The 24311-nt window shown below is 38.4% G+C and overlaps 1 pseudogene; it reads right to left on the reverse strand.

The window, feature by feature from the left end:
• Positions 1-9357: 9357 nt before the first annotated feature.
• LOC118519654 (coiled-coil domain-containing protein 112 pseudogene) overlaps positions 9358-24311 on the reverse strand; it is a 36920-nt pseudogene continuing 21966 nt past the window's right edge.

Raw genomic sequence — 24311 nt, forward strand, 5'->3', positions numbered from 1 at the left:
TTTAACAAATTCTATTTTTGACAGCAGTGGGAGGTCTCAGGCTTCAGTGGCCTTTTGGCCTTGTGGACTGAGGCTGATGGCCGCAGCTCCAGCACCATCCACAGTTAAAGCAGCAAAAGAGCAGCCATGAAGCCAGCTGGCTGTGCCCTCCATTGGCCTTCAGCAGCTGCAGCAGCAATAACAATGGATTTGTCAGTGGTGTGGTTTTTGGCCCCTAGGAATGTCCACGGTGAGCAACATCCTGGGTCTGGCAACACTGCCTCTTTCCTGCATTCCTCCAGCCAGGGCTGGTGGTGACTTCTTGTAGTCGCTAACTCTTCGTTACCCCACCTTCTGCCTTTTGCTCCATCAGGCTGTTCTACACTGTTACACAATGCCTTGTATAAAGTCCCCTCCGTTTGAAAAACCTAGAGTGGTTTCTGTTTTTCTGACTAGATGCTGATTAATATGGGGCCAAGATGGGAGAAGGTGATTCTATCTTCCAAACAGGCTACATGAGGGTAGAAAAATGTCATCTGCTCTGCCTGATGTCATTCTGAGATAGGAATTAGGCATTAAGAGAAACACCCACGCAAAACAGGATAATGAATCATGGGGAAAAAACCATGAGTGAAAACACGAGCCCATGATTTTTAATCCAGTCAATCACAGGGTGACTTCTGCAAATCATTTCACCATTCTGAGCCTGACTGTCCTCATTTCCTTCCTTCTGGATTGCTTCCAACACCAAGGGGTGCACAGAAGTTTGTAACCCCTCATGACCTCTATCGAGTCACCCAGAGCCACTCCCAAATAAGCAGTCTAAGTAAATGTCGTGTTTTGCCCTACGGATGCGGCTTTAGGACAGGTCTCCTAGTTTCCAGCTCTCTCTCCAGCTGGACTACCACCCAAAACCCTGTGGAGGTAGAAAATCTGGAGTTACCGTTATTCAACATTTTTTAAGTACTTCTCCTGTGAGGCACCAGGTAAGGAAAAGCAAACTGACATAATGATGTGTGGGAGACAGCAACATATACAAATAATAGTAAAGCTTTCAGTGAAACAAGGGCTTCTACAGAGGCACAAATTAAGGCAACAAGTGCTGGGAGAGGGAAGAATTAATTCTGTGGGGATCCTTCTAAAGTCTTCACAGAAATCCATTGTGTGTGGTGGAAAACAGTTCTCATGGGTGTGGTTGAAAAGAGCTGAAAACAGGGCAGTGGAGCCCGGGCAGACTGAGTGGGCCCTGCAGGGGCCACACCCACGTTACTACCCAGATGGCACTAGAAAGCCAGATGAGGCTTTTAAACTGAAAAAGGGAAATGAAATGTTTTAAAACTTGAAATATATAAGTATAGGAAATGGTTGTTGAGCAGTGATGTTACTGGAAGAAGAAAATATTGAGCATTTCAGATTATATTTACATCTCTGTTACACTTAGGATAGATGTATAGTATCCCATCAACAGGGGGATATGCTTAAGATATAATAAGCAAAAGGAACTCTCTTAATAAATTGTCATCTTAATGACACAGCCAGGTCAACTGAAACATTGGTTGGAAAGAAATAATTATGTTGCAAGACTGAAAATGCAGTTGCAAGAAATAATTTAATATCTTTCTGAACAATCTAGAATGAAAATAATATATTTTAAGTTTCCAGATACTACTGATTTGGAGGGACAATGAGAAATAATAATAGTTTATGTATATTAAGAAGCTGGAAGTGTGATTCAATATTGCATAATAAGAAGCAAATTATAGAAATATATTCTGAACTCATTTAATTCCTGCTTATTCAATGATCAGTGAAGAAACAGTAATGGCATGGAGATTTTTGAGTGCCATTACATGGGAAATTAGTTAGGACTTTTCAAAGTAAAATGATAAAAAACACTGATAAAGTCAGCACTATTCTGAGCTATATATATAAATGAGGAACTAATCCAGGTGAGGAAATTTTAAACCCTCTCAAACAACCTTAGGATAAATTGAGCCCAAAATATCTCATTTAACTTTGATTAGCACTCTATTAAAAGGATGGAGACAAATTGAATGGAGAACTAAGAAAAGCAGCTTAGTATTGAGGAAATTGATTTATGAAAAATATTATAGGAACAAAATATGTGCAACTTTGCAAAGAGATGACTAAGGAACGATGACAGTCTATAAATATTTGAAAGGTATAAACATCTAGTCGGGGAGGAATTATTTAGCATGTTATAAAGAGCTATAATTACAGTTTGTGGGATGAAATTAGACAACCAAGATTTAAAGCACTCAAAACCACCCTCCTTAGGATATTGGAAACTTGTATTTGAAAAGATAAATAGTGTAACCTTTGGAATATCTGGATGCTTTTGTCTGTTTTTTTTTTAATTTTTAAAATATAATTAATGTAATGAAGAGAGATAGGCATAAATCTCTTAAGTGTAAGTACAATAAACACTTGATTATTTATTTTGCACACTTCCTTGTCCTAAAAGAATCTCAGATGGCTCACTCAATTGTTTGGGAATAGAATACAGAAGAAATAATCAAAATCCACAAGTATTTCTCCTGTGGACTGTTAATCTTTTCCACTGGACCTACTTACTAGTAGTGAGCAAAACTCACTAATTGGAATTTTGCCTAAACATTACTAAAGGATTGTAAATCATTGATCTAGAGTAATTGGAGTTATGTACCTAACTGAGGTAAAGACAAATACTGGCAGCTTTATGTTGAAAAGACTCAAGATTTTATTTGGACTTGACACTAATTACTGCCTCCTTCTTGAATTGTTTCTCTCCCAGTGAAAGTCCTAAATATCCAACCACAATCACTTTCCTGCGCCCATGTACTGTATCTCACAATGGATGCCCTGCTGCTGCTTCAAACTCAATAGACTCCAAATCAAATTCATTTGACAAACAAAATAAAATTTGCTGCACAATGTATGTGCTGGGCCCTGTGCTGTGGAGCTAGAGATAAAACCATGATTATAAAAGAATCCCTATGGGGAGGAACTCCTAGATCGTATCTCCCCACTGTTAGTCATTTCCCAAGTTTTAAGCTACATAATTCTGTTATGAAAACTATCTAAGGCTGGGTTCCCAAGAAGTACCTAATTTACTGAGATTCTGGCGTTCATGATTTATTGAGAAAGCACTCTCAGGATAAAAGGAGGAAAGCAGGGGCGCCTACGTGGTTCAGTCAGTTAAGCGACTGACCCTTGATTTCTGCTCAGGTCATGATCTCAGAGTTGTGGGATAGAACCTCGCATAAGGTTCCATGCTCAGTGGGGAGTCAGCTTGGGATTCTGTCTCTCCCTCTTCCCCTCCCCCGCAAAACAAATAAATAAATCTTAAAAAAAAAAAAAAATGGAGTGAAGCAAGTGAGATTCAGAGAAGGAAACTAAATAAGGCTGTGGTCCCAACCGGAATCCAGCTTCTGCCTGATTTGTGGGGATCTGTGAAGCATAAATTATACCACTGAGTTGATCCCATCTTGAGGCAAGAAGGTCTGTGTTTTGTACATCCATGTCAGTGAACCATTGACTTTGTGCTGCCATCTCCCCAGAGAGCACTATGTGTAACCTCTCAATGTTAGTGTTCTCATTCCTTTCATGGATAGCGATTTTCTGGAGAAAGGGGCAACTGCAAGTAATTACCAGCCAACTCTCGAAGCAGCTGGGGGATGTGTGCACGATCTGGTAAAAAGCATCTGACTGGCTACCAACCATACTTATAAACATCATCACTCCACTGGCCACTCAGGGTCACAACTCCTTTCTTGTCAACCCATACTGGATCAGTCACTGAATGTTGAAAATTCTTCCTTTATACTGTCTTTCTTGTGTTCTTCCCTTCTTATTTCTTCCCAGCCACCACTTGGAGCAGTCCAAGTTCTTACTGACTCACACTCAATCTACAATCATATTTTCCTAACTAGTCTCAAGATTCCCAGAGGCAAAAAAAGGCATTATAGTAGGCAAAGCACCTGGGTGGGGACTGGGGTGTCCTGGAAAGTGCATGCTCTAATAAAAGGGGCAGCTACTACTCAGCTTCAGACGTGGGAAACTGTAGCTAGTGCTGCAGATCCTCTGATATTTTAAGAGAAGTTATAAATCCACATTTTTATGTGAAGGCTTCTAAATTTTATATCTGGTAACCAGTTCTAGGTTTTTTGTTTTTTAAAGTTCTACGTGAGGTAAAAGGAAAAAAAAAAATACCTGCAGGTCAAATGTACCCACCACAGCCATTTTGCAAAATCTGGCCCAAAGTGTAAGAGGAGATGACATTTAAATAAATAACTACAGTTCAAAGTGAAAGGAGATAAAAATCTCAAAGGAGACCCAGATAACGTGAGGTTTCAGAAGAAAAAGAAGAAAGGAAATAGACCCTGCGCCCTAATGAATAAGAATCCTTGGACTTGAGTAAGTCCGCAGTTCCCTTCTCCTCTCAGCCTCACCTCTGGTACAAAAAGCATGTGTCAGTGTATTGCTAAATGATGCTCCTGAGCTTGCAGGCAATAGCAGCAAACAAAGAAAAGAGGCTGAAATTAATCTCTAATAATAGACTTTGGTCAGGTCTATTTTACGGGGTATATGGCAGCAGTGAGCACCACTACACATCTCAATCATCTTCAGAAATGCCCTGTATCCCTCAACATCCCCTAATATGGGGAGCGCTTTGTTTTCATGCCACAGAATCCTGACTGTTAGACCTTCTTAGAGGACCTGAGTCAAAAGCAGCTCCTGCAGTCATTGCAAACTCATAGTGTCTTTGGACCAAAGTTCATCATCACCTGGCATAGCTCTTTTCCTGAGCCAGCACCATCACTGAAGTCCCACAGATGCCTGATGAAGGGACTTGAGCTGCCAAAATGCCATTCCAGAAAAGCTGAGCAGAGCTGAGGCCAAGGAAGCACAATGCCCAGTTGGCTGCCTCCAGGAATATCAAGCCCTTTTCTAGAATAGTCCACATTTTCATGCATCTTTCCCATCACAGTGGAATAGTTCCAAAGAAGTTTACAATCAGATGTTTCCTGCCCCAGTTGGCACCTAAACATGAGGCTTCTTCAAGTGAGCTGAGCCTATTTCTTTAGGATGCTTCTCTATTGTCTGCAAAGACTGAGCTTAAGTAGGAGAGAATCCCTACGTTCTGGAATTTTCAATTACCCAGTTTTAGAAGAGGGCATTCAGGGCTTTCCTCTAGCCCAAGTTAGGTTAATAATCCTGAATGTAAACATAATTTGTGTTGGGTTCGTTATTCAAAGTGCAGCTTATGACCCTCTTGTTTCCCGCTTTCCATTAAAAAAGTTTATTTCATTACTTAACTGAAATTCTTTTCACTATTTGCAAAATTAGCCTTTGACAAATTAGCCTTTTGCTAATTGGCCTGTCCCTGCCTTCCTCCCTTTGCGCTCCCAGAAAATACTATGCACCTTTTGCACCCACCTGGCAAAACCCCAATCCTGAATGGACTCAGCTCTCCACCTGCCTTGCCTCTGCCCTGGATTGTTGAATGCTGAAGAAAAATCACACAATAAAGCAAGTCCTAATCTGCTTGCTTGTTCTCTTTCAGCAGACATGGGCAGCCTTCTTTCTTCATAAAGGAATTAGAAGCTGTCAGACAGGAACTTCCCCAAATTCCTGCCTGCTACACATCTAACTGTAATTACATCATCTGCTACCTCCTTCCTCCCCCTGCAGAGGAGGAAGTGCCTTGTTCTGTGGACAACGTTCTCTAGTCTCTGGAGTCCACCCATCGGTCGTATCCTTCCGGATCAACCCCTCCCTCTCCACCACCAACTTCCAATCAGCATTTGAATGTGTCCATCTCCCTCTACGCCTGACAACTCCAAAATGGTCCTGTGATCCAATGTCACTGTTTGTTTGCTACCTTTTCCTTTCCTCTCCTTCACTCCCAAGCTGTAGCATCACCCAAATCTGTTGCTACTGTGCCTCACTTTCTTTGTCAACACGCTGCTCTGTGGCTACAGCTCCCATCATCCTTCCCCCTGCCACCAGATGCAAAGGACACACCCAGTCCTGATCTTGCTTGACCTCACCAGCAGTTGTTACAGTTGAGCTCAGCCTCTCCCCAAGACTTCCTTGTCAGAACACCTTCTTCATTTGCTCTTCTGCCTCCTTTTTTGTGACTTCCAGGTGTTTGTGCTTACTGCCTCACACTTTTTTTTTAACTTTTGATATTCTTTGGGATTCTATCCTGGGTATCCCTCTTCACTTTTCATTGCACTCTATCCCCAAATAATCTATTAATTCTCATGGTTGAATTTTCCATCCACCTTCAACAGTATTTCTTATTTCCCCATTCGGTAAAATAAGAATATGAACATTCCTTTCATCCCTCTCCTTCCACCTCCTATCTTGTATCAGTTACACTTGGACTTTATCATTACACTTTATCCTTCTACCATACCCAAATCTCTCTTGCTTTATATATAGATTATGCTAAACGATGGAAACCAACAAACAGCATTCTATTACTAGTACTCTGTAAATACTGTCCACTATGAAGGAAATTATAATGTTGCCAAATAGTGGGCTGGAATTACACTTCCTTCCCTGATTTCATGACCCTATGCCGCTGCTGGACAATTCCAAGCATCGAGGTCAAATGGATTAACTTTTCGTATACTCCCCAATTATTTAAAATTATGTAACATTATAATTTCCTTCATCTTTTTTATTTTTTTTTTAAGATTTTATTTATTTGACAGAGAGAGACACAGCGAGAGAGGGAACACAAGCAGAGGGAGTGGGAGAGGGAGAAGCAGGCTTCCTGCTGAGCAGGGAGCCTGAGGCAGGGCTCCATCCCAGGACCCCGGGATCATGACCTGAGCTGAAGGCAGACGCTTAACGACTGAGCCACCCAGGCGTCCCTTCCTTCTTTAGATAGTGACTTTCTTATGTATTTTGCCTAAAATTTTAAATTGCTTTCTTGATTTCTTATAGCATTTGCCTTGATCATCTCCTTCACATTTTCAGACTCTACATCATACTAGTCCATGCAGCATCCTTTTTTACCCAGACTTCCATTCTGTTCCAAACTGGCTGGTTTTGTTTTTAGTTGTCTGGTTACCTGTGATCCTAGAACTTCTCTTTTTTGCCCTTCCAAGTGGAAATCACTGTCTCGTCAGTCTGTCTTCTTATTTTCTTGAATATGCCTCTTTTCCTGGAGTACAGTCTTGGGTAACTTCTTTTAAAAAATGTGTATGGGGTAAATTATCTAATTCTTTGCATGTCTGAATTTTTTCTTTGTTTTGTTTTGCTTTCACCCTGGCTGGCAGTTTGACGATTGTAATCTTTGAAGGCATTGCTCCCCTGTTTTCTAGACTCCAACAGTGCTCATGCCAGACTGATTCTTGTCCCTTTGTAAATGACATATTTTTTTTTCCGTTGAAGCTTTTATGATCTTTTGTTTACTTGTTGCTCTTGTTTATTGCTCAGCATGTCCTGCTGATTTGTCTAGGAAATGGTCTTTTTCATTCATTTTCTGGGCACTTGGTGAGCCTTCCTGGAAGTCTGTAGATTTCCAGCCCACATATGCACAGTTCCCGCCCTGCATCTGGCCTCAGTGGTCGGCTCCTGCACAGCCTTTGGGCCGGAGCCCGTTCCCCACACCTGGCCGGGCCCCTGGGGCAAGGCCGGCTGCCCTGTGACTCTAAGGGGGCAAGAGGAGCCGAGGCTTGCATGAGCACTGGGGTCTGGCTGACAGATGGCGTGAGCGAGACCCCTTACAGAGGAGCGCAGGGGCCTCGGGTACCCGGGCACTCAGGTGCTTCTCATCCCAGCGCTCCCCCGCCTGCCTCCGAAGAACGGCAGAGATCCCGCGAGGTGAGGCTTCTGGGCAGCGTGGTCCTCGCGGTAACGCTTCAGGATTGATCCTGCCCTTCTCGAAGCCTATTGTCATGGACTGGGTCTCCTAGAAGACAGCACCTGAGGTAAAAGCTTACTGCTGGGGAGTGCAGTGCCAGAGAACCAGGAGAGAGAGAAAATGGGTACGAAGCAAGAGAGCAAAGAGAGGAAGGAGCATTATGGAGAAGGCCACGGCTTCGTGAAAAGCTGAGCGCTGGGTCCTCCAGCACAGCTTCAGAAGGGAAGCGGAAAGCTCTGCGTCTCCACACAGTCCCTCTGAGGGGTGACAGTATAGTTGCCCTGTCCCGTCTCCTTTCGGTCAAGGATCGTTCCATGGGGTAAGTCCTCAGTAACTGCAGGTTGTATAGTTATTGGTGCCCACGAGTTCCTCAGCAACAACGAGTCCCCAGGGTAGGAGGCAAAATATGCCGCAGGTGCAGCAGGCAAGGTGCTGTCGGGTTGTGTCCTTAGGTGGCCCAAGGGACCAAAAGTAGCTGTCACCGCAGACCCCTTTGTAGCAGCAGCAGCAACCTGACCCCATAACCATGGGAACAGCTCCAGGGACTGCTGGGTTCAGTCACTGCAGATGTGGGGTCCTCCATAAACCGAATCTCCTGGAACTACTCTGGTGGTAGCTCCGAGAAATGCTTTTCTGGTCCTTTTATTGTTTTATTCAACTTAGTCACATTTTTCACATCTAGGCACTCTTTCTGGGTTTCTGTTTATTCCTTTCTCAGAGTATCCTGTTCTTATTTTAAGTTTATAACACTTTCTCAGTATCCACTAGATACTTAGCTAGAATATTAGCTATTTAAAATTTTCTGCTACTGGAGGTGGTCTGCATAGATAGTAGTTAAGAGAATGGACTCTAGAACAAGACAGCCTGGGTTTGAATGTCAGCTGTGTAACGGTTTTGTGTCCTTTGGGAACTTTGTGTTTTAGTTTCTTTTCTTTTTCATTTTCTTTCTTTCCTTTGTTTTTTTTTTTGTTTGTTTTTGTTTTTTTGCTTCAAATACAAAATGCTTATCATACAAAAATGCAGTAATTGTCAAACTATCAATTTGTTATTAGAAGTATGAACTTATAACTCTAAAAAGAAAACTTCACATTTTTTTTTTACTCAAGCCAACTTACCTCCAAGTTCTAAAGGTTACAGATTTTTGGTTTAAAAAAATACCACTCTGAACTTGTTCCAATTAATTTTGTTATTCCATAAGGAAACAAAAATCTTCTCAATTTGCTGTGCATTAAATGAAGTAATGTTTGTAATGTAAACTCACTTCAATAGCTTTTACATCAGTCATAGGCCAACTTATAAACTAAATATTTTCTTAATATAAATAGAAAATATTCACGGCAATGTCAGTATGGAACCTCATACCTGCCAATTCACATATAACGCAATTAATGATTAACTGATGAGGTTAGTATTATTTAAAGATGTTTTGTCACTGTATTTCCCAGAATAATTGAATTTGCTAACATTCTCACCAACCGTATACCAAGTTCATTATCTCATGTTCTCTGTTGTCCCTGTCTCTAAGTCGAAAGATCCCAGTGGGGAATATGCAGAAGTGGCCCAGAAGTTGGTCCTATATCTTTGGTTCATTCTTTCCAAATTTTGATAAGTTTGTAAAGCCTAGAGGGATCTCTACTAGCATGTTTTCACTCTTAATTTGTCTGGTTTTCTTGGTTTTCTGCCCTCTCCTCTTCCTTTGCCTATCTAGAATTTTTGATACAAGGTTATGTAAATCTCTTTCTTGAAACCTGGAAATTTCATCACCAGTGTTTCTCCTGGTTTCTGCCTTTGCCCATGTCTCCTTTTCAAGCCTTAAAAGTCCTTCCTATTTTTATTTCTCCTGGGCATAACTTTCTAATAGTAACTTTAGTTTAAACTAGCACCGGTGCTCCTTCTGCTACATTTTTCTCTTTCTCTTAACTTCTTTTAAATATAAGAACCATAGTTCATTGATATTTATATACTTTTCTGTTTTTTTTGCAAGCTTCAACTGGCAATTTTCTTCTTTGTTCCTCTTTTTACTTTCATTGTCTTCTTGTTTATTATGAAGAAGCATAAGTATATCCTGTCTTTAACTTGAAAATCCCCAAATTTTTGCTGTTTTTAGTTTTCCAATTCTTAATAGACTTTTTTTTCCTTTCTCCTAGAGTCAGAAATTTTTCTAGCATTTTTCATGATGTTGCACTTTATCCTGTGTTCTTCCAGGGTAGTGTTCTAGAATTTCTCCCATAAATGTAGGCTTCTCTTTATGTTTGTTCCTCACTGTTACAAAGTTCTAGTAATCATCATAGTCCAGTGCCCTTGTCATCTTCCTGTTTGTTGAAAGAATTTTTTAGAATCTATATTTCTCTTGGAAGAACATGTGATGGTACTTTGTTTATAGGAACTTTGCTTGACATTTCTATGAAATCTCTCTGTGTTTCTGAGTGACCCAAAGCCCATGTGTCAGTTTTTCTGGATATGGCACTCATTAGTTATTTTCTCTTCTTTAATAAGCTCTTCATTTATCAGCTTCTCTTATTTAAAAGTGTTCATTGCATTTTCAACTGGCTCCATTATTTCTCTGAGCTTTTCAATAAAATTAGGTGTAAGTGTCTCTTCCTTTAACGTTGGAGTCTCTACATCATTATGTGTTTTGGCCAATTGTTGCTGGATTTTTGCTCTTCCTCATTTCTACCAATAATTTGTTTTCCAGTTCTTCCACCACACTATGTTCAGTAATGAAATCTTTTTTGGAGGGATTGTGGAAAAGACTGTATTTATCTTTTTCTGCTAATAATTTGATCTTAAAATTTTTCTGCTTTAAGCATGATCTTTGCCTTCTCAGTCCAAGTAGCTTCTTTCTGCTTTTTGTTTTGAAGCGGAGAAGGTTGAATTCCATTCTGAGTTCGTTTCTCTTAGAATTGCTGGAGGCATTCTAGCCAAGTGGACCCTAGGGGTTCACGCAGGGGGCACTATAGAATGAAGATTGTTCCCTGCATGTGAGGCCCGGCCCGTGGATGCACTGTGTCTTAATTTATTCATCCATAAAATGGGATAATACAGTATCTACCCCATAAGACTATTATAGTGGTTGAACTTACAAGTAAATTCAAAATTGTTTATAGCTCAGATTATTATTAGTTCCTCAAGTCAGTTTTCTATATGTTGGCCTTGCTTGTTCTCTTTAATGCTGATGATATTTCTCACATGTCTCCTTATCCTAGGATGTCCAGTCATGCTTTAAGGAGGTTTGAATCACTAGAGTCTCTTCTGCTATTGTATGAATAGGATAATTTTCCTCACTGGTCTCTCTAATAAGAGTTTGAGAACTCTATGTACATTAGTAGACCAGGCACATTCCATTATAAGCCTTTTAGTGGCTGGTGAGCAGGAGCTAAATGTCAGTCTGGGAATCCCCAAATTTGGTTGGCTTTCATATATATCCTATCTTTGGATAGATTTTCAGTTAATATGGCATTAAAGGGGAATGATGATGATATCCTAGAGTGGTGGATATTATGTATAAAATACAAATAAAATCTTTACAGAAGTTTTGCACTTGATAAGAGAGAAGAATCCATTGCTTAATTACAAGTGCAACATTTTTGTCACTTCAAAATAATGTCCTATATATATTTTTTTGGAAAGTGATATGCAGTTGATGCTCTAGAATTGGAGGTAATTATAGAATGACTGTGATTTTTGTTTTTGTAGGATTTTTTGTAGATATTTTTATAGAATTTTTTGTAGAATGCTAGAATCACTTGTGATTTATTGTAGATTCTTTAATTTTGTTGATTTAAAAATAGGACAATAGCTTTAAAATATGTCCCCTCTGAGGTAATGGTGTGTATCTGGGCCACCTGCAAACTCTTGAATTTAGGAGGGGAAAATGAGGAAAAAAGGAGGAAATATTCCACTAGTGGGTCTTAGGACATTTTTACTGAAGAATAAGTTGTCTTGGGTTGTGGTCAATAACTCTGCCTGTCTCTCTACTGAATTCGGTTTCATAACTTCCTATGATGTCATTTGTTCTTTTCCCTCTGGCTTAAATTAGGACTTCCCTTACAGCTGCCAAGTCAGTTTCCTTTAGACCAATTTATAATCAAGTATTTCTACTGAAGTTTTGTGGAAAAAAAGCACTGAATGAGAAGTCAGGATAAATAGATTCCTAAGGCCAATTTTTCTTCTTACTATCTGACTTTAGAAACTAGTGTTCATAACAACCCTGTACCTCCTAAACAATTCACATCCTTGGAAGGTAGAAAGAGCTTCCTTACATAGTAAAGAGTTCTTTGTCTTTGAAAGTATTCCAGAAGACACTTGAAAACTACTTCTTAAGACTCTTGTGGAATTTTTATGTAATAAGAAGATTGGATTTAATGGCCCTAAAATGTCTCTCTGAACCCTGAGAGTCAATGACTTTCTGCTTTAGTTGTATGGAAAGGAGGCAGGTAGGAAATAAGGAAGAGAACTAGCTTATTTATTCAGTCTTGCATGGATTTCAGCTTTGGTCTCTGGAGTTCCTCCAAGCTTCCTAAGGTTGTACCTTGCCTGTCCGTTCTGACTCCATGCTTAGATACACAGCTTTTTTGCTATCTTTCTGTTCTTTTTCAGCATATCCATATAAGTATCCTTAAGTCAAAGGCAGGTAAAGGCATGCCATTAGTTGGAGGGGTGGTCAATCAATGCAAGCTCAAGATTTCTTTGAATTCTTATTCTTCATTTTAAAAGTTGATGGGAATTTAAAATTATATATCATATCTATTTCTATTTTAATACAAAATAATATTTTAAGTTATCAATAACTGGGGGCAGGGGAGGTGAAATTTGACCCAATCCATCTAGGAAGATATGCCTCTGGTTCCTTCATAGGACAAAGCAAGTCACTCCTGCTTAAGAAACTCAGACCAAAACATTGGACTGGCTCTCTGGATTCAGGTTTATCATCCATGATCTCACAACCCTTGGGACCTGCTTCTGCAAGGCCCACCTTCCTCACTCCAATATGGAAGGGGGAATCAAACACTGGGAGAGGGTCATGTGTTATTTAAACAGCCCCTTCTCAGTTCATTCATGCTTCTTTTTCCATTTGATTCTGAACCTATTTACAATGACATATTTTAGTAGAATTATTTCAGAATCTGTCTTAACTCAATCTGAATGTGCCTCCGTGAACTAATAAAATTCTTGCCCCTGAGAAAGTGTATGTTACATTTTGCTACAATTCATGATGTGTCCTTGGAGAAGAATTGTGCATTTTATATAATTTGTCAAGGACGATTTCAAAATGCATAACATCATCAATCTCACTGACAACATCTTTAATGGTTTCACTCTGTAGTCAGAGTTTTGCCAAATGCAAGCTAGGACTCAGACTATCCCACATCTGCTCCCTACCTATTGTTTCAGATGTATCATCTGTTGAAAAGACAACCAAGTTTAGGAAAAGAATTCATCCTTGAAGCATTTCTTCTCTAATTAAGTCAACAGATGTTTGAAGTCTTTACCTGGGGAATTTATTACTTCAGCTTTAAAAAGTAAGAGGAATTCTCAGATCTACCTTCACAATATTTGTTTGATCAATGTAGCCAGGCTGGTAATGACTGAAAATAGTTAAGAATTTGTGACGGTTGTCATTTTCAACAATTTGAATGGCACATTCTAAAAGTGCTTTTATTTGTGTTATCATCCAGACTTCGTTGCTCCAGGCAGGCTATCTAATCCTCCTCCCATGGTAGGAGGCTGGACAGAGCTGGCCTGGCTAAAATAGGCTCAAGGAACTGGGGCAGATGGCAGGAAGTGATTTTCATAGCCTCTGTGGTTGCAGGCAGGCAGAGAACAAACAGTAAAGTCAAAGATCAAAGTCAGAAATGCAGAGCTAAACCAGTCATAGAAGAAGTCAAGAAGAGCCCAAGGCAGGCAATAGTTAACTGGTACAGCCTGTGGGTCAAAGAGCCAATGAAAAGGAAAGCAAGGATCCTCCACTAGGAAGAAGCAAACAAAATGGTAATCCTCACAAGTAGCCATAAGATGGGCTCATGCGGCCTTCTGAAGTATAAGAAGCCAGGACAGAAGGGACACCCAGTGACCCTTCTAGGCTTCAGTTTCTTTATCTGTTTCCTACTCTCCCTGCCTAATAAGAATGTGGAAAAGATCAATTTTTATCTTGTATGTAAAGTCAAATTATTATTATTATTATTATTATTATTATTATTATTATTCAAATCTGTAAAAAAAACTGAGAAATATATGGAAAGATAACCTAAATAAAAAAGAAAGAATAGGAAAAAACCATCTGCATGGTAAGAATATCTTCTTTGTTTCAGAACAAAATAAGACAAAGCATTTTGGTGTGTTATTTTCTTTAAATTTAGTCTGTTCTGGTTAGTTTCTAACCAAAGTATTTAAATAGCATCTCTGATTGCCAAACATTTGTTATAGTTATAATTTGTAAATAAGTTATCTATTGTTGTTACTGTGGCAATTTCTGGTAAATTCACAGATCAAAATTTATATAACAAGAAAGAATGAAAGAATCAAGTCTTTTTTACACACCAGGTCTCAAATTATCCACCTACTTTGACAGCTTTAGTGTCTTGATTAAATATTTTATGATGATACTACTTAAGATAAAATGTAAAAGCTAATTTATAGTGACATCCCTTTATGTAAAAGGTTCCCAGGCTGATTTATTACCAGGTTGAAGCATGTGTGAATACAACCATGTCTAAAATAAAGAGACTTTGCAATTTTCTTCCACACTCCTAGTTAAGCAACTTCTACTAAACAATTTATATGAAAAACGAGGTCTTTAATTTTACAAGATTCCACTTTATTTTCCTATGATATCTTCTTTAGTTTCATTCTTCAATTAAATTTAGTACCTGCTATGTTATATACTAAGTAATAAATTTGAAACGCTGTGCTCAATTATAATTCTTTTTAATACCTGCACATTTGAGGAAACAATGTCAAAGATTGAGACTTAGTTCTTCTCAGAGTTGGATGCTTATCTTCTACTCAATAGAAAAGTAGTTAATCAGTTGCCAAATTAATGCTATGTTTTTCCAGTTTCTAATTGCCTCTCATCATCCTAATTTTATCTTTTGGTAAATTTATTATATTATATCATTCTGAAAGGACTTTGGGGAAAATGTACATGTGTATGTGTATGTGTGCTATATGTTTTATATATACTATATACTATATAATATACAATTATATTTTTGGTTGGGACAAGAGAGGGCTAAGGGATTACTTCTAATGCTTAATTTACAATTATGTAGGGCTATTTATCAATACAACTAATAAAATAAGGCACTATAATTATAATCTAATCTATAAATATAGAAAATCTGTTTAGTGATAGATGAGTATTATTCCTAAGGTTTAAAAGGATTTTTACCAGTAAATGGACTTCAAGGATTATTAAAGAAGAAACAAATGACACGGATTTTATATTGGTAATAGTTTGTGTTACAGGAGCATTAGAGGTATTGTAAAGTAGAGAAGATGAAGCCAAGAATATATTTATAGCCAAGCTATACACAGGAAAAGCTAGGCACATCCTGAGGAAGAAAGTGTGTATGGTATACTGTCAGATGTTATGGGACAGTTCATGATACAAGAGGTGGCAGCAACAGTGGTATTATGGGAGAGAAAGATGTCTTTGGTGGGAGGGAACAGGAGAAAACAGAAAAGAGAAAGGACAGACAGAGACCAGATGCTGATAATATTAAGCCAAAAACCAAAATATGTCATGGACTCAAATCTTAGCAGTAAAGAAATGGGAAAATAACACAAAAGCAATGCAATTTATTTTCATCAATTTAACGTACTCACATTTTACTTCATATAGAAAGTATTTGAGATGAATTATTCAAAAAGAGAAGGAGGAGGGGCACCTGGGTGTCTCAGTTGGTTGAGTGTTTGCCTTCAGCTGGGCCCATGATCCCAGGGTCCTAGGATTGAGTCCCTGCTCTGCAGGGAGTCTGCTTCTCCCTCTCCCTCTGCTCCTCCCCCGGCTCATGCTCTCTCTCACTCACTCACTCTCTCAAATAAATAAATAAAATCTTTAAAAAAAGAGAGAGACAGAAGGAGGAGATATTTACAATAAGACTCCTTAAATAGAACCAAAATTGGGAGGGGGAAGCCTATGCCAATAATAAGAGTCAACAGAGTGGCTATGTTTGAGCATCAAACCTGGAGTTTTCTTTTAGCTGCAATTAAGATAGAAACTTAATTATACTTAATGAATGTTTTATAATTTAAAATAATTACCTACAAATATTTGAGGGATAAGATTTTCCTGGGAGAGACCCAGCTCCTATGTGACAATAGAGGGAATAAGATATCAATAATATCAATATTGGTTTCGCAATGAATAGATAAATTAAATCTGCATGGTTAGTTTTGAGAGCAACCTAAGATAAAAATCCATGACCAACAATTGAGAGACAGTTCTATAAAAGCAATACAAAGATATCATTGTCCAGATATGTAGCCTTCTTTTTTTTTTTTTTAAAGATTTTATTTATTTATTTGACAGAGACACAGCGAGAGAGGGAACACAGGCAGGGGGAGCGGGAGAGGGAGAAGCGGGCCTCCCGCTGAGCAGGGAGCCCGATGCGGGGCTCGATCCCAGGACCTGGAATCATGACCTGAGCCGAAGGCAGACGCCCAATGACTGAGCCACCCAGGCGCCCCCAGATATGTAGCCTTCTTATGATCTAACTTGATCCAAGAACATTGGTTCATATTTAGCAAGTGTTTGTACTGGGTTTGGGGACACATTTGTGAACAAAATAGCCATAGTCCCTGCCTTTATGGAGCTTACATTTTTGTAGAGGAGTCAGAAAATAAAGTAAAAAAGATATAAAAATAAAATAATTACAAATTGTGATAGCAGTGTTAATTTTCTTCTTAGCATCCATCAAGAGTTAAAGCGGGGGAGGATATCCTCTTGTTTCCATCTAGTATTAGGGAAAGCTTTTTTTTTTTTAATTTTATTTTATTATGTCAGTCACCATACATTACATCATTAGTTTTTGATGTAGTGTTCCATGATTCATTGTTTGCATATAACACCCAGTGCTCCATGCAATACATGCCCTCCTTAATACCCATCACCGGGCTAACCCATCCTCCCACCCCCTCCCCTCTAAAACCCTCAGTTTGTTTCTCAGAGTCCATAGTCTCTCATGGTTCGTCTCCCCCTCCGATTCCCCCCCTTCATTTTTCCCTTCCTACTATCTTCTTGTTTTTTTTTTTTAAGATTTTATTTATTTATTTATTTGACAGAGAGAGAGAGACAGCGAGAGAGGGAACAGAAGCAAGGGGAGTGTGAGAGGGAGAAGCAGGCTTCCCGCGGAGCAGGGAGCCCAATGCGGGGCTCGATCCCGGGACCCTGGGATCATGACCTGAGCCGAAGGCAGACGGTTAACGACTGAGCCACCCAGGCGCCCCTGTTTTGTTTTGTTTTGTTTTGTTTTAACATATAATGTGTTGTTTCAGAGGTACAGGTCTGTAATTCATCAGTCTTACACAATTCACAGCTCTCACCATAGCACATTACCCTCCCCAATGTCCATCACCCAGCCACCCCATCCTTCCCACCACCCACCACTCCAGCAACCCTCAGTTTGTTTCCTGAGATTAAGAGTCTCTTATGGTTTGTCTCCCTCTCTGGTTTCATCTTGTTTAATTTTTTCCTCCCTTCCCCTATGATCCTCTGTCTTGTTTCTCAAATTCCTCGTATCAGTGAGATCATATGATACTTGTCTTTCTCTGATTGACTTATTTCGCTTAGCATAATACCCTCTGGCTCCATCCACGTCGTTGCAAATGGCAAGATTTCGGGGTTTTTTGATGGCTGCATAATATTCCAGTGTGTGTGTGTGTATCACATCTTCTTTATCCATTCGTCTGTTGATGGACATCTTGGCTCTTTCCATAGTTTGGCTATTGTGGACATTGCTGCTATAAACATTGGGGTGCACATGCCCCTTCGGATCACTACATTTGTATCTTTGGGGTAAATACCCAGTAGTGCAATTGCTGGGTCGTAGGGTAGCTCTATTTTCAACTTTTTGAGGAGCCTCCATACCGTTTTCCAGAGTGGCTGCACCAGCTTGCATTTAGGGAAGGCTTTTATAAGGAAAAAACATTAAGAGAATTTGGAGTATATACAGCAATGAATACATGCATAACCCAAGACAATCTTTCTTAACTACCTCTCTGCCAGATTTTCAGTATGTACCATTTAAACAAGGTGTTTAAGATTCTGATACTGTAGGCAGTTGACCTGGATTATAGACATTCTATATAGCTAATTAAGGAAATTTCATGAATTTTAGAAAACAACAAGCTGCTGATACAGTTAATATCCTATTATAAAACTTAAGCTTAATATTTTAGCACAAATGAAAGTGCTATAGACTGAACTGTGTCCCCCCAAAATTCATATCTTAAAGCCCTAACTCCCAATGTGATGGTATTTGGAGATGTGGCTCTTGGTAGGTAATCAGGTTTAGATGAGGTCATAAGGGTGTGGCCCCTTGTGGGATTAGTGCCCGTTATAAAAGAAGAGACCTAAGAGAACTTGCCTCCTCCAATTCCACCCTTTGTGAAACAGTGAGAAGGCAGCCATCTACAAGGAAAAAAAAAGGCCCTCACCAGGGAATTCAGGAAACTGTCAGCCAGCACCTTAATCTGGGACTTGCTAGCCTCCAGAGATGTGAGATATAAATTCCTTTTGTTTAAGCTATCCAGTCATGGTATTTTGTTACAACAGTCTGAGCTGACTAATACAGAGATGAGGCTGAAGAAATAGTAGGATTTAGAAAGAAGAGTCATAAAATATGAAAGAAATACAGAAATGTGTTCTAGATGCTTCTTTTAAATCCTAATTGTGCTGATAAAATTGTAGTGAATCTCAATCTTTCTTTGACACTCAGAGGCATCTTCTGGATCTCCACATGGGCAGCCAGGTTCTTACAGCCCCTATGTTTCACTAAAAGGGTCCTGCCTACCAGGATTGGGGGATTATCTCAATCCAACTGCCTATGAGTAGCTAACAGTTCTCCTTAGTTCAATAATGCAATATTGTAGTATTTTTAAAAATTGATTCTTTTGTATTTAAAAAAAAATATTTGCATAAGAAATTATCTCTTCAACCTCCTTCTCCAAATGCAGTGGTAAACAGTTCCTTGTATATAATTGAAAAAATACTTAAGGTACATAAAAGTATTGATATTTGTATTACACACACACTCTTATATCCAAATGGCAGAATTGTACAAATAATATGCCACCTTTTCTTTCAATTCGGAATATATCTTAGAGGTCATACAGTACATTTTACATATCTTAATTTAATCTGTTCCTAATTGATTTTTCTGTTTTCTTAGTCTTTGCTATTACTAATGGTGCCAAAATGAACATCATGTATAAATAGTTTCATGCATATGTGTGAACATATCTGAAGGATAAATTCCTAGATTAGAATTGCTGGGAGAGAGAAGATGCACATTTTAAATTTTTTAATTTAAATTTTTTAATTTAAATTTTTTAATTTGTCCATGTGTTTCTCAATTATATTACAAATTTTTAACAACAGTAATAATGGTGATGTATTAGGCTTCCCATTTAAGCAATTACCAAGTTGCCTCCCAAAGAGGAAATACCAATTTATACTCCCACCAATAATAAACGAAAATGCCTATGTGTCAAACTACGCTGTAAAATCTTAACTTATAACAACCATAAGAGGAGGTATGAATATTATTCCTGATTTAAAACTGAGTTAACTGAGGCACAGGAAGGTTAAGCAGCTTAACAAACTCCACAGACTTAAGTGACTACACGTCTTATTCATGATCCGATACAGCCTTCCTGAGTTTCAGTAATAGCTCTCCAACTTAAAGCTGATGACCTCGGCCAAGTTATTTACCTCCCATCTATAATTTCCTTATGTGTAAAAAGATAAAATGTATCTCAAACCATTAATATGGGGATAAAATGAGCTAATGTAAGGAAAATCCCATGCACGAGGCACTAAACAAACATAAATGCTCTTCTTCCCAGTTAAAATAATCTATGAATCACAAGGATGAATAAACCATTGCCCTGGCTAATTCTTTTCAATGACACAGAAATTAAAGAAGCAACTATGACCCTTTTTAATGCTAATGCTACAGCAATAAAGCCAACAGACATGAGAATTTGTGGTGTAACTCCCCTCCCTGTCTTTCTTTAATTCTGATTGGTTTAGTCTTGGCCCAGCTTCCTCACAGTGTTTATACAGATTTCCAGTTCCTACGTCTAAGTAGGAGTCATTTGAACCTACTGGAACTGGTTTCCCCACCTATTCAGGAGATTGCTCAAAGTTCTATTCAGTCTTTGGCTAATAAATAAAGAGCAAGTGTCAACCTATGAAGAATTAAAAGGAATGTATTTATGTTGAGCTATAGAGTATGTTGTAACTTAGAGTATACAATGACTCAGAGAAAACTTTGTTGAGTGAGACCTGCGCATTAAAATATTTTCATACACCCTATTTTGTTTCCTTTAATATGATAAAATGGTTGAGTCAGTAGTTGTTGAAGAGTTCTGCTCTTGGGAGTGGGTCTTGGGAATAAATGACCCAAAGAGAGGTCCTTACTTGCTTCCCACATAGCAATTTAGAAACTGAAGGCCCGCTGCTGTTACACACAGGGGCTAGGATATTCACAGAGTTGAGGCGGAGGCCACAGTGACTCAGAGTCATTCTGTCTGGCTGATTCCTTAAGATCCAACCTATTCTCTTGTTTCTCCTCTAAGGGCTTGGGTGACATAAAGATTGGTAAAGTCATGTTGCTGGAAACTGCTGTTCATTCCAATATAGCCTTGAATGGACCTTCTCTTTAGGTTCCACGATGCAGGGACTGCAGCAGGGGGATGACTCATGTACTTCTTTTCTCCAAATGTGTTCCCTCCACAGTCTGGAGGATATCTATATATAACCTCACCCTGTGGCCTGTCTCCTCACCTCTGAGTGACGAGTAGAGCTCAGTAAAATAGGCTCAAAATGGGAAGCAGGACATTTAGACATGGCTGAGTTGGCATAATGGTTTTGATGTGACTCAGAGAACTCACAACCACATAAAAATGTCAAAATAAAAAAAAAAATCACTGTTTTTTTACAACCAGGTATAGAACAACAAACACTCTGACAATTACTCTAACTCTATGCTTTGCTTTGCCTCTCACTCTCACCTGATCCATTACCTTATATCTGTGAGCCCTCATGCTGCACTTACCCTGTCCTATCCACAACATATTCCCTACCCTACTCCCTTGACTCTGCAGTGCTAACCAGCAATGGCGTGAGACTCAGATACTTATCCTTTCATTTTTTCCACAAATATTTACTAAGGGCCAGGTACTATTCAAAATACTGGAGTGAATGTGCTTTTTCTTCCTTCTTCCTTTTCTTCTTTTTTCTGCAGATTTCATAACTATTTTACATGGAAAATTTAATATTTGTCTTTTTTAACTGAGTAAAATATGTCTCATTTCAAAATAGCCAAGTTACAATGTCATATAGCACCAGAAAATGTTTCAGCTAATAGAAAAGATTTCCATATGATGTAATTTAGGAAAGAAATAACTGAGTTTGGCAAAAGTTATTTTAAACCATCCTGTAGACAAAGGGTTCTGTTCATTCCATTAGTACTACCACTATTGCATATTTACAAAAATGTTTCAGAGACTTGTACAAAAAATATATACCTCTAAATGTCCTCCAAACTTGGTAAATCTGGATACTTCATAATCACCCATTTTAGTTTAAAAAAAATACAGTGTACTTCTTTATTTTAAAATTGTATGTATTCTGGTCAAAATAGAACAGTTAGTTCCTGCTTTAATGTACCTTCTCGATCTAACACATAGCAAAAGTATATAAAGATATAAAAGCAAAAACCTTAAAACCCATGTCTGGGTTCAAAACCTGTTAAGCATTGCTGTGTACCCAAAATAGAAGAGAAACCCAAAGTTGGGTAGAACCGAGGTCACAGGCATGCTGGGCTCTAGTCCTGGAACAGGCAGTGGCAGCTGGCAATTCGGGGAAGGAACACTGAAGGTGTTCTATAGAAAGGAGAAGACTGGAGCCAGGTTTGAAAACAGGTGCAAGGTGAGGCTCCTTCTGGGAAAAGGAGGTTGGAAATGTGCAGCCACACACTACCTGCGGGAATGACTTGGTAGACTGCTTCAGAAGCAAGAGGACCCAACACTCAATGCACCTGAGGAACTGTGCCAACTGCCCCTAGCCTAGAACCTGATGTCCTAACCCTACTGAGACCATGGCCAGGTGTTCTGCGATTCTGTACAGTACCTGGGTTAGAGCTGGGGTTCAGGAAGTTGAGAAAATAAAGCTGCAAAACCACTAGACAAAGTGTGAAGAGAAAGAAGAAGAAGCCTCATTCAAACTGAAGCTGCAAAACAAAATTTCAAAACACATGGAGAATTCTAATGCTGTGAATGTGACCCAGACAAAAATCAATAACTGCAACAAAATTTCATTCCAGGTAAAATTTATGAAACTATCTAGCCAAAACTTTAGTATAAATATGCTTTGAATGCCTAAGGATTAAAATGAAAATTATACAAATTATATTAAAAATTTATATAAAAACAATGAGAAACAGAAATGAAAGAAGTCAAATAAATTAAAAGCAGAAAGACTAGACATATTGGAAATGAAAAATCTATGGACTGAAATAAAAATTCAAAAGACTTGGTAAACTTTGGAACAGACACAATAAAAGAGAAAATAATAAATTAGAAAATATTACTGAGGATTCACCCAGATCACAACATAGGGAATAAAATCTGTAAAAATGGTAAATAGATCGTATACCCCAGTATGCTTGGTAGAGTTCCAATTTATATCCATTGTCCTGATGTAATTGTTAGTGACAGTCCTTTTAACTCTCAAATATGTCCTAATTTAGACAATAAATTATATGGTCACCCAAGTGTTAAGAAATCTATAGGATAGACTAAAAGACAAATAAGACTTCCAAAAGGAAACAATAGAATCACAAAAAAGTAATATTTGAAAAGTATTGTGAATTTTTGAAAATTGAATAGAGACATGCATGCTCAAATAGAAAGTGAACTATAAGAACCAAGCAGGATCTATGAAAACATATTCACACCTAGACCCATCATAGTTAAACTAGAAAAAAATCAAGAATTAAGAGACACTCATACCAGCACCAGGAGAGAAGACAGATTACCAATAGAAATAGTAATTAAACGTTAGACCAAGCAGATTTCTCACAGCAACAATAGATGACATTAAACAATAGAGAAATATATTCAGCGTAACAAGGGGGACTTTAAGTTTAGAATATTATACACTGATAACCTGGCAACAAAAAACAAGTGCAGGGAAATGGATATTCAACTTATAATTGATGTATATTTAGATTCTTGGTTTGAGAGTATAAAAATACTAGATAACTTCAGATATTTTTAGAAATAAATTATACTTTATTTTTAAGAGTGCAAAAAGTTTATTGATATGGTTTCAGGGTCTATACTGTATCTCTTTTTATTTTTCCTTAATTTTTAGCAGTTTTATTCATGAGTCAGATATTATTCCATTTCTTTTTAATGTTTCAAGTTTGTATTTAAATTCTAATTAGTTAACAGAGTGTAATAGTTTCAGGAGTAGAATTTTGTGATTCTTCACTTACATATAATACCCAGTGATCATCACAAGTGCCCTCCTTAATACCCATCATCCATTTAAACCATCCCGGCACCCACCTCCCCTCCAGCAACCCTCAGTTTATTCTCTATAGTTAAGAGTCTCTTATGGTTTGCCTTCATCTCTCTTTCCTCCTCCCTATGTTCATCTGTTTTGTTTCTTAAATTCCACATATGAATGAAATCATACGGTATTTGCCTTTCTCTGACTGACTCATTTCACTTAGCATAATACACTCTAGCTCCATCCATGTTGTTGCAAATGGCAAGATTTCATTCTTTTTGATGGCTGAATAATATTCCATTGTATGTATATTTACCACATCTTCTTTATCCATTCATCAGTCAGTGGACATTTGGGCTCTTCCATAATTTGGCTATTATTGATAATGCTGCTATGAACATCAGGGCGAATGTGTCCCTTGAAATCAGCATTTTGTATGTATCCTTTGTGTAAATACCTAGTAGTACAATTGCTAGGTCCTAGGGTAGGTCTATTTTTAACTTTTTGAGGAACTTCCATAGCCTTCTCCAGAGTGGCTGCACCAGTTTGCATTCCCACCAACAGTGTAAGAGTGTTCCCCTTTCTCCACATCCTTGCCAATATCTGTTGTTTCCTGTGTTGTTAATTTTAGCCATTATGACAGGTGTGAGGTGATATTTCATGGTAGTTTTGATTTGTATATCCCTGATAATAAGTGATGATAAA

Source organism: Halichoerus grypus, chromosome 9 (assembly GCF_964656455.1).
Source record: "Halichoerus grypus chromosome 9, mHalGry1.hap1.1, whole genome shotgun sequence".
In the NCBI taxonomy this organism is placed as follows: Eukaryota; Metazoa; Chordata; class Mammalia; order Carnivora; family Phocidae; genus Halichoerus; species Halichoerus grypus.